Source organism: Bos taurus, chromosome 19 (genome assembly GCF_002263795.3).
Source record: "Bos taurus isolate L1 Dominette 01449 registration number 42190680 breed Hereford chromosome 19, ARS-UCD2.0, whole genome shotgun sequence".
NCBI lineage: Eukaryota > Metazoa > Chordata > Mammalia > Artiodactyla > Bovidae > Bos > Bos taurus.
The window spans coordinates 14,837,808-14,846,717 of record NC_037346.1 but is presented as its reverse complement, the minus strand read 5'-3'; the positions used below and the strand labels follow the sequence as shown (position 1 = coordinate 14,846,717).

At 41.5% G+C, this 8,910-nt stretch overlaps 1 protein-coding gene across 7 annotated transcripts in view; it reads right to left on the bottom strand.

Annotated features, from left to right (window-relative positions):
• SLFN12 (schlafen family member 12) overlaps positions 1 to 8,653 on the bottom strand; it is a 44,582-nt gene extending 35,929 nt beyond the window's left edge. For 6 of the 7 annotated variants that reach the window (XM_005220049.5, XM_059878422.1, XM_059878421.1 and 3 more), the window contains exon 1: positions 8,564 to 8,653. The gene's annotated coding sequence lies outside the window, so the exon portion shown is untranslated. The remainder of the gene's footprint in view (positions 1 to 8,563) is intronic. The other variant, XM_059878425.1, reaches the window with a different exon arrangement.
• Positions 8,654 to 8,910: the final 257 nt, after the last annotated feature.

Here is an 8,910-nt window from a genome sequence, read left to right as displayed (position 1 = left end):
CACACCTACACTGAAACCAAGCACCACCCAGGGGCCAACAAGTTCCAGAGCAAGACATACCACGCAAATTCTCCAGCAACACAGGAACACAGCCCTGAGCTTCAATATACAGGCTACCCAAAGTTACTCCAAAACCACTGACATCTCATAACTCATTACTGGACACTTCATTGCACTCCAGAGAGAAGAAATCCAGCTCCACACACCAGAACACTGACACAAGCTTCCCTAACCAAGAAACCTTGACAAGCCACCAATACAACCTCACCCACAGTGAGGAAACTCCATAATAAAGAGAACTCCACAAACTGCCAGAATATAGAAGGGCCACCCCAAATGCAGCAATATAAATAAGATGAATAGACAGAGGAATACCCAGCAGGTAAAGGAACAGGATAAATGCCCACCAAACCAAACAAAAGAGGAAGAGATAGGGAATCTACCTGATAAAGAATTCCAAATAATGATAGTGAAAATGATCCAAAATCTTGAAATAAAAATGGAATCACAGATAAATAGCCTGGAGACAAGGATTGAGAAGATGCAAGAAAGGTTTAACAAGGACCTAGAAGAAATAAAAAAGTCAATATATAATGAATAATGCAATAAATGAGATCAAAAACACTCTGGAGGCAACAAATAGTAGAATAATGGAGGCAGAAGATAGGATTAGTGAAGTAGAAGACAGAACAGTAGAAATAAATGAATCAGAGAGGAAAAAAGAAAAATGAATTAAAAGAAATGAGGACAATCTCAGAGACCTCCAGAACAATATTAAATGCTCCAACATTCGAATCATAGGAGTCCCAGAAGAAGACAAAAAGAAAGACCATGAGAAAATACTTGAGGAGATAATAGATGAAAACTTCCCTAAAATGGGGAAGGAAATAATCACCCAAATCCAAGAAACCTAGAGAGTCCGAAACAGGATAAACCCAAGGCGAAACACCCCAAGACACATATTAATCAAATTAACAAAGATCAAACACAAAGAGCAAATATTAAAAGCAGCAAGGGAAAAACAATAAATAACACATAAGAGGATTCCCATAAGGATAACAGCTGATCTTTCAATAGAAACTCTTCAGGCCAGGAAGGAAAGGCAAAACATACTTAAAGTGATGAAAGAAAATAACCTACAGCCCAGATTACTGTACCCAGCAAGGATCTTATTCAAACATGAAGGAGAAATCAAAAGCTTTATAGACAAGCAAAAGCTGAGAGAATTCAGCACCACCAAACCAGCTCTCCAACAAATGCTAAAGGATATTCTCTAGACAGAAAACACAAAAAGGGTGTATAAACTCGAACCCAAAATGATAAAGTAAATGACAACAGGATCATACTTATCAATAATTACCTTAAATGTAAATGGGTTGAATGCCCCAACCAAAAGACAAAGACTGGCTGAATGGATACAAAAACAAGACCCTTATATATGTTGTCTACAAGAGACCCACCTCAAAACAAGGGACACATACAGACTGAAAGTGAAGGGCTGGAAAAAGATATTCCATGCAAATAGAGACCAAAAGAAAGCAGGAGTAGCAATACTCATATCAGACAAAATAGACTTTAAAACAAAGGCTTTGAAAAGAGACAAAGAAGGACACTACATAATAATCTAAGGATCAATCCAAGAAGAAGATATAACAATTATAAATATATATGTAACCAACATAGGAGCACCGCAATATGTAAGACAAATGCTAACAAGTATGAAAGGGGAAATTAACAATAACACAATAATAGGGGGAGACTTTAATACCCCACTCACACCTATGGATAGATCAACTAAACAGAAAATTAACAAAGAAACACAAACTTTAAATGATACAATAGACCAGTTAGACCTAATTGATATCTATAGGACATTTCACCCCAAAACAATGAATTACACCTTTTTCTCAAGCACACACAGAACCTTCTCCAGAATAGATCACATCCTGGGCCATAAATCTAGCCTTGGTAAATTCAAAAAAATTGAAATCATTCTAAGCATCTTTTCTGACCATAATGCAGTCAGATCAGATCTCAATTATAGGAGAAAAACTATTAAAAATTCCAACATATGGAGGCTGAACAACACGCTTGTGAATAACCAACAAATAACAGAAGAAATCAAAAAGAAATCAAAATATGCATAGAAACTAATGAAAACACAACAACCCAAAACCTGTGGGACACTGTAAAAGCAGTGCTAAGGGGAAAGTTCATAGCAATATAGGCATACCTCAAGAAACAAGAAAAAAGTCAAATAAATAACCTAACTCTACACCTAAAGCAACTAGAAAAGGAAGAAATGAAGAACCCCAGGGTTAGTAGAAGGAAAGAAATCTTAAAAATTAGGGCAGAAATAAATGAAAAAGAAACAAAAGAGACCATAGCAAAAATCAGCAAAGCCAAAAGCTGGTTCTTTGAAAGGATAAATAAAATTAACAAACCATTAGCCAGAAACAAAGGGAGAAAAATCAAATCAATAAAATTAGAAATGAAAATGGAGAGATCACAACAGACAACACAGAAATATAAAGGATCATAAGAGACTACTATCAGCAATTATATGCCAATAAAATGGACAACGTGGAAGGAATGGATAAATTCTTAGAAAAGTACAACTTTCCAAAACAGAACCAGGAAGAAATAGAAAATCTTAACAGACCCATCACAAGCACGGAAATTGAAACTGTAATCAGAAATCTTCCAGCAAACAAAAGCCCAGGTCCAGACAGCTTCACAGCTGAATTCTACCAAAAATTTAGAGAAGAGCTAACACCTATCCTACTCAAACTCTTCCAGAAAATTGCAGAGGAAGGTAAATTTCCACACCCATTCTATGAGGCCACCATCACCCTAAAACCAAAACCTGACAAAGATGCCACAAAAAAAGAAAACTACAGGTCAATATCACTGATAAACATATAAGCAAAAATCCTTAACAAAATTCTAGCAATCAGAATCCAACAACACATTAAAAAGATCATACACCATGACCAAGTGGGCTTTATCCCAGGGATGCAAGGATTCTTCAATATCTGCAAATCAATCAATGTAATTCACTACATTAACAAATTGAAAAATAAAAGTCATATGATTATCTCAACAGATGCAGAGAAAGCCTTTGACAAAATTCAACATCCATTTATGATAAAAACTCTCCAGAAAGCAGGAATAGAAGGAACATACCCCAACATAATAAAAGCTATATATGACAAACCCACAGCAAACATTATCCTCAATGGTGAAAAATTGAAAGCATTTCCCCTAAAGTCAGGAACAAGACAAGGGTGCCCACTTTCACCACTACTATTCAACATAGTTCTGGAAGTTTTGGCCACAGAAATCAGAGCAGAAAAAGAAATAAAAGGAATCCAAACTGGAAAAGAATAAGTAAAACTCTCGCTGTTTGCAGATGACATGATCCTCTACATAGAAAACCCTAAAGACTCCACCAGAAAATTACTAGAGCTAATCAATGAATATAGTAAAGTTGCAGGATATAAAATCAACACACAGAAATCCCTTGCATTCCTATATGCTAATAATGAGAAAATAGAGAAATTAAGGAAACAATTCCATTCACCATTGCAACAAAAAGAATAAAATACTTAGGAATATATCTACCTAAAGAAACTAAAGACCTATATATAGAAAACTATAAAACACTGGTGAAAGAAATCAAAGAGGACACTAATAGATGGAGAAATATACCACGTTCATGGATCAGAAGAATCAATATAGTGAAAATGAGTATACTACCCAAAGAAATCTATAGATTCAATGAAATCCCTATCAAGCTACCAACGGTATTCTTCACAGAGCTAGAACAAATAATTTCACAATTTGTATGGAAATACAAAAAACCTTGAATAGCCAAAGCAATCTTGAGAAAGAAGAATCAACTTTCCTGACTTCAGGCTCTACTATAAAGCCACAGTCATCAAGACAGTATGGTACTGGCACAAAGACAGAAATATAGATCAATGGAACAAAATAGAAAGCCCAGAGATAAACCCACGCACCTATGGTTACCTTATCTTTGACAAAGGAGGCAAGAATATACAATGGAGAAAAGACAATCTCTTTAACAAGTGGTGCTGGGAAAACTGGTCAACCACTTGTAAAAGAATGAAACTAGAACACTTTCTAATATCATACACAAAAATAAACTCAAAATGGATTAAAGATCTAAAAGTAAGACCAGAAACTATAAAACTCTTAGAGGAGAACACAGGCAAAACACTATCCGACATAAATCACAGCAGGATCCTCTATGACCCACCTCCCAGAATATTGGAAATAAAAGCCAAAATAAACAAATGGGACCTAATCAAAATTAAAAGCTTCTGCACAACAAAAGAAACTATTAGCAAGGTGAAAAGACAGCCTTCAGAATGGGAGAAAATAATAGCAAATGAAGCAACTGACAAACAACAAATCTCAAAAATATACAAGTAACTCCTGCAGCTCAATTCCAGAAAAATAAACAACCCAATCAAAAACTGGGCCAAAGAACTAGACATTTCTCCAAAGAAGACATACAGATGGCTAACAAACACATGAAAAAATGCTCAACATCACTCATTATCAGAGAAATGCAAATCAAAACCACTATGAGGTACCATTTCACACCAGTCAGAATGGCTGTGATCCAAAAGTCTACAAGCAATAAATGCTGGAGAGGGTGTGGAGAAAAGGGAACCCTCTTACACTGTTGGTGGGAATGCAAACTAGTACAGCCCCTATGGAGAACAGTGTGGAGATACCTTAAAAAACTGGAAATAGAACTGCCTTATGACCCAGCAATGCTGGGCATACACACTGAGGAAACCAGAACTGAAAGAGACATGTGTACCCCAATATTCATCACAGCACTGTTTCTAATAGCCAGGACGTGGAAGCAACCTAGATGTCCATCAGCAGATGAATGGATAAGAAAGCTGTGGTACATATACACAATGGAATATTACTCAACCATTAAAAAGAATACATTCGAATCAGTTCTAATGAGGTGGATGAAACTGGAGCCAATTATACAGAGTGAAGTAAGCCAGAAAGAAAAACACCAATACAGAATACTAATGCACATATATGGAATTTAGAAAGATGGTAACGATAACCCTGTATGCGAGACAGCAAAAGAGACACAGATGTATAGAACAGTCTTTTAGACTCTGTGGGAGAGGGAGAGGGTGGGATGATTTGGGAGAATGGCATTGAAACATGTATAATATCATATAAGAAATGAATCGCCAGTCCAGGTTCGATGCAGGATACAGGATGCTTGGGGCTGGTGCAATGGGATGACCCAGAGGGATGGTATGGGGAGGGAGGTGGGAGTGGGGTTCAGGATTGGGAACATGTGTACACCCGTGGTGGATTCATGTTGATGTATGGCAAAACCAATACAATATTGTAAAGTAATTAGCCTCCAATTAAAATAAATAAATTTAAATTAAAAAAATAAAGTCATTCTCAAAAGTGAAAAAAATAATTATAACCCTTAATAAAATTCTTAATGTTGCATAAACAGATAACCAGCAAAGACCTACTGTATTTGTATGTACAGGGAACTCTGCTCAATATTCTGTAATAACCTAAATGGGAAAAGAATTTGAAAAAGAATAGATACATGCATAAGGGAGTCACTTTGCTGTACACCTGAAACTAACACAATATTGTCAATTAATTATACTCAAATATAGAATAAAATTTTTTAAATAAAATCATTAAAATAAATTAATAAAAAGAAAAGAGCAGAGAGAGATATGTATGCTTGCCATCCTATGCTTTCTCCATAATATTGCAGTACAACTAGTATTCTTTAGACCCAGTTTCTTCGTATTTCTTAGACATGAGGGCTGCCTCAAACACAGGTCCACATTTCCTGCTGACCTGACAGAAAAGATTCTGCATCTCTATCCCAAAGGGAGAATCAGTTCTACTCATGCCCAAGAACAGAGTCCCAGTCCTAGTATCTTCTGTAATACAAGCCCTGCCAAGAAGTCCCTGCCTCCCAGTCTTCTTGTAGCTTCTGCATCTAGAGTCCTCTCACCTTTCCTCCCAACCTTAACACCCTCTGCATCAGGTCCTACCACTGGTGAATCCTTCTGGCTCACTCACCATATGTACTGTCTCACCCCCAAAGTGCTTAAGGAGGATGCCTTCTCATCCTGCTGGGCAACCGGGAACCCACGGAAGCTGGAACTGAGACACCACATAGAGAAAGGACCCAGGGCTTGTGGGTGAGCATGACATCCTGGCCATGCCAGTCCAACTCTGTAACTATGGAGAACTTTCTACAGTTCAAAACCACTGCCTTTAGGTGGTGGAACACAGTCCTTAAATGTGCTGGGAATTGAAGCCTACCAAATCCCTGCTGCTGCTGCTGCTGCTAAGTCGCTTCAGTCGTGTCCGACTCTGTGCGACCCCATAGATGGCAGCCCACCAGGCTCCCCCGTCCCTGGGATTCTCCAGGCAAGAACACTGGAGTGGGTTGCCATTTCCTTCTCCAATGCATGAAAGTGAAAAGTGAAAGTGAAGTCGCTCAGCCGTGTCCGACTCTTATCGACCCCATGGACTACAGGCTACCAGGCTCCTCCATCCATGGGATTTTCCAGGCAAAAGTACTGGAGTGTGTTGCCATTGCCTTCTCTGACCAAATCCCTAACAGCCTAAAAATCATTGACCTCACCTGGAACCTTGGATCTAGTTTTACAGGTGAGTCGTTTTTTAAATCTTCCACACTTCAGACTTGGGGGGAAATTCTATCTGACCTGAATTGGGGATTTAACCTGAGTTGTTGGCTATTTTTAATGGGCAATGGGATGGCATTCACATCTCCTTAGTTATGCCAGAATGCAGGTTGGTGGTAACTGCACAGAAAGGTGGGCCAGAAGTGACAGGAACTAACTCCTGAGAAATAAAAACCAAGATGCCAAGTACACACACATACACATACACACACACACACACACACACAAATCACAGAACACAAGCATATGGTGCATTCTTTGGGCTTCTCCTTTAGCACTTTGCATTTAGTTTAAAAGGGTGTAGTTCTTCTTCTCCCCACTCCCTTTTAGACTATAAACTCTGGCAAAGCACTAAGGGCTTGGTTTCTCTTTCTGGATTTAGAAGACAGTTCACCAAGTGACTGCCAGCCACATTTTTACCCACAGAACCCTAACTCCCCTTATGCCTGATGTGTCCCTTGCCCTTCCTCCCTCCCAGTGATATGCTGCTGCTAAGACCCCAACTTTCTCTCCCTAGGCCCATGCAGGGGAAGATGTCCAGCCCTGACCTCAAGCTCCCAAGTGTCCGGATCCCAAGTCCTTAACAATCTGTAGGTTTTTGGTAGACTGTTGCTACGGAGAGAGAGAGAGAAGGCAATGGCAACCCACTCCAGTACTCTTGCCTGGAGAATCCCAGGGACGGGGGAGCCTTGTAGGCTGCTGTCTATGGTGTCACACAGAGTCGGACACGACTGAAGTGACTTAGCAGCCTCAGCAGCTAACGAGATAGGAGTCACGGAGCCAAGACTCAGACGCGAGGAAACAGCGGGCCGGGGTCTGCCCAGGAGCGGGCTGGGTGGGGTTGTGCCGCTTTGGGCAGTAATGAGAGTAACAGGTAGCCCGTGGACTAGACCAGGTACCTGTCCGAGGTCTGTTAGGCCCGGGGCAGGAGTCGGGGGTGGGGTGGGGTAGGGTGGGGCACAGCAGGAAGTGAGCTGCTGGCCAGCGAGGGAAGTTTCACATGCTGCTCCCCATCACTCGAATTACTGCCAAAATCACACCCCCTCACCCCACCCCCATCCCCACCATGGTGGTGGTAAAATTGTCTTTCTGTAAAAGAAAGGTGCCAAAAAAGGTTGGGGGCTGCTCGATTAGACTTAGGATAAGAAGCTGAGGTTCAAATATGTGGCAGTAGTGAAAGTGAAAGTTGCTCAGTCATATCTGTCTCTTTGCCACCCCATGGACTACACAGTCCATGGAATTTTCAGGCCAGAATACTGGAGTGGGTAGCCTATCCCTTCTCCAGGGGATCTTCCCAACCCAGGGATGGAACCCAGGCCTCCATAGTGAAGTCGCTCAGTCGTATCCGACTCTTTGCGATCCCATGGACTGTAGCCTACCAGGCTTCTCAGTCCATGGGATTTTCGGATTTTCCAGGCAAGAGTACTGGAGTGGGTTGCCATTTCCTTCCCCAGGGATATTCCCGACCCAGGGATCGAACCCAGGTGTCCTACATTGTAGGCAGACACTTTACCCTCTGAGCCACCAGGGAAGCCCGGCCTCCATAAGGGAAGCTCAAGAATACTGGAGTGAGTACCCTATCCCTTCTCCAGGGGATCTTCCCAGCCCAAGGATCGAACCCAGGTGTCCACAGGGGAAGCTCAAGAATACTGGAGTGGGTAGCCTATCCCTGCTCCAGGGGATTTTCCCAACCCAGGAATCGAGGGGTCTCCTGCATTGCAGGCGGATTCTTTACCAACTGAGCCACCAGGGAAGCCCGTTTGGCAACTGCGGGGGCGGGGGGGGCGGGGAGGGGGCGACAAACTTACCCAGGTGCGCTGCTCAGAAGTTTCCAGGATCCTTGTCCCCAGTTTGAAAGGCGAGCTGGTAAACGCTAGGCGAGCTGGCACATTCAGCCAATGGTGACGACGCTGCCTCCGCCCCTCGAAACTTAGCGAGCGAAGCGCCTGGGCTTTAAACACGTGATTGTCTGGGTGGTGGCCGGAGATTTCTCCTTCTGTGCCTGATTATCTGTACTTTCTAAGATATTCTGCACGACAGGTCTAAAAGAAGGAAGCTCACTTAAAGAAACAAAGAAAACGAAACGGGCGAGGTCCGCTTTCTTCCGGGCTCGGCGTCTCCATCAGCCAGCCAGCGGCCCTTCCCGCCTGTTAGC